Source organism: Meles meles, chromosome 2, assembly GCF_922984935.1.
Source record: "Meles meles chromosome 2, mMelMel3.1 paternal haplotype, whole genome shotgun sequence".
NCBI lineage: Eukaryota > Metazoa > Chordata > Mammalia > Carnivora > Mustelidae > Meles > Meles meles.
In genome coordinates, this window is record NC_060067.1 from 13,268,463 (window position 1) to 13,271,271 (window position 2,809).

Genomic DNA, 2,809 nt, shown 5'->3' on the forward strand with positions numbered 1-2,809 from the left:
AGGTCCTGGGATGGAGCCCCACATCGGGCTCTCTGCTCAGTGGGGAGCCTGCTTCCCCCCCACCTCTCTCTCTCTGCTTCTCTGCCTACTTGTGATCTCTGTTAACTAAATAAATAAAATCTTAAAAAAAAAAAAAAACCTGAGAACTTCACTAAAAATCTACCTAAGAAACAGGTTTAAAGATTCCAGTGGAAGAAAAATCTGGCTTCTTTTTCTAAATCTGAAGTCAGTCATTACAAATCAAAGTCTTTTAAACTCCGTCCTCAGTTTTAACATCAATGAAGAAAGCATGTAAATCCATATCTAACTTAAAGAATTGCTGAGAGGAATTGAAATAAAATATAATGAAATATTAACTTTAGTAACCAATTTTGAAGTACTTGTACAAACACTTGTATCTCTGATTTCATGGGGAAATCAAAGAGAAAAAGAAGATTGTTCCTCTCAGCAAAAAGCCTATAAAATAAATAAATACATATCCAAGTGTATATATGTAACCTTACACTGACTTAGTGTATATGAAAGGCGCAATCAGTATCACTCTTACACAAATATATTTTAAGCTTATACAATATAAACAGTGTGATGTGGATTGGACCTAATGCTGTCATCAGCTGGTAAAATCAAACGATGATTACAAGTTGCTAAATGAGAATAGTGGAAAACTGATCTTGTCAACAACGTGCCCAAAACTCCAGGCTTCTCAGTGCACTGGCCTCTAAACCCTTGCCGTCACTTTTAGCCAACAGTCCCAGTAGAGGTCAGATCCATATGAAACAGCTCTTAGAGTAGCCAGTTCCTTTCCTTCACAGCACTTTCCAGGTTTCAGTTACATATTCACTAAAGTAATTATTTGATTACTGACCACCTCTTCCATCAGATAAGCTCCATGAGAGGAGGGGCCGTGTCCTTGTTTGTTCACCATTAAGTCTTCAAGCCTAGCTCAGGGCCTGGCATACAGCAGTAAAAGATTGTTGGGTGAATTAATGAATTCCATAATATCAAAGTTGCAAACAAAAACCAAAGTAGGAGAGAATGTTTATAGCTTTTCTCAACTGAAGTTCCAAAAAAGAATTAAGCCCTAACAAAAATGATGTGAGTGACTGTTTTCAGTTCTTTTAAGGATGATACACAGTATGATTCCAGATTCATAAAAGAGAAAGATAAAGATTAAGAGTACAGTTCTCTACTCTGTTCCACTGGTCTATGTGTCTGCTTTTACACCAGTACCATGCTGTCTTGGTGATCATAGCTTTGTAGTAAAGCTTGAAATCAGGTAACATGATGCCGCCAGTTTTGTTTTGTTTTTCAACATTTCCTTAGCAATTCGGGGTCTCTTCTGATTCCATACAAATTTTCGGATTATTTGCTCCAGCTCTTTGAGAAATACCGGCGGAATTTTGATCGGAATGGCATTAAAAGTATAGATTGCTCTAGGCAGTATGGACATTTTAACAATGTTTATTCTTCCGATCCAAGAGCATGGAACGGTCTTCCATCTTTTTGTGTCTTCTTCAATTTCTTTCATGAGTGTTCTGTAGTTCCTCAAGTACAGATCCTTTACCTCTTTGGTTAGGTTTATTCCCAGGCATCTTATGGTTCTTGGTGCTATAGTAAATGGAATCGATTCTCTAATTTCCCTTTCTGTATTTTCATTGTTAGTGTATAAGAAAGCCACTGATTTCTTATACATTGACTTTGTATCCTGCCACGTTACTGAATTGCTGTATGAGTTCTAGCAGTTTAGGGGTGGAGTCTTTGGGGTTTTCCATATAAAGAATCATGTCATCTGTGAAGAGAGAGTTTGACGTCTTCATTGCCAATTTGGATACCTTTTATTTTTCTTTGTTGTCTGATTGCCGTTGCTAGGACTTCTTTTTTTTTTTTTATTTTCAGCATAACAGTCTTCATTGTTTTTGCACCACACCCAGTGCTCCACAGTTGCCAAACTGTGGAAAGAACCAAGATGCCCTTCAATGGACGAATGGATAAGGAAGATGTGGTCCACATACACTATGGAGTATTATGCCTCCATCAGAAAGGATGAATACCCAACTTTTGTAGCAACATGGACGGGACTGGAAGAGATTATGCTGAGTGAAGTAAGTCAAGCAGAGAGAGTCAATTATCATATGGTTTCACTTATTTGTGGAGCATAACAAAGAACATGGAGGACAAGGGGAGATGGAGAGGAGAAGGGAGTTGAGGGAAATTGGAAGGGGAGATGAACCAAGGGAGACTATGGACTCTGAAAAACAACCTGAGGGTTTTGAAGGGGCGGGGGGGGTGGGAGGTTGGGGGAACAAGGTGGTGGGTATTAGGGAGGGCACGTGTTGCATGGAACACTGGGTGTGGTGCAAAAACAACGCTGAAAAAAATAAAAAAAAGAGAGAGAGAGAAAGAAATAAACCTTATGAAGAAATTTTAAAAAAGATATAGAAAGTTTATTTAAAATTATTTTTTTCACAAATCTATCTCAAACTGAACACCTACTTTTCTGACATTACTATGGACAGTCATTAATATACAGTGGGTATGGTAGTTCCCTCGGAGCATTTAGGGAAATGTAGGATTATTGGTATCTTCATTAAATGATCCCAATATTTAAGGCTTTTGGCTCTCTTATTTGTTCTTTATATTTTATTTCTTTCTCATACTTCAGTGTCAAGCAGAGTTCTTATTGTCACTTCTGTTTTCTCTGTGATCTTTCTTCTATGTTCTCCAAATTTATTTTTTTTATTTTTTTTAATATTTTATTTATTTGACAGATAGAAATCACAACTAGGCAGAGAGGCAGACAGAGAGAGAG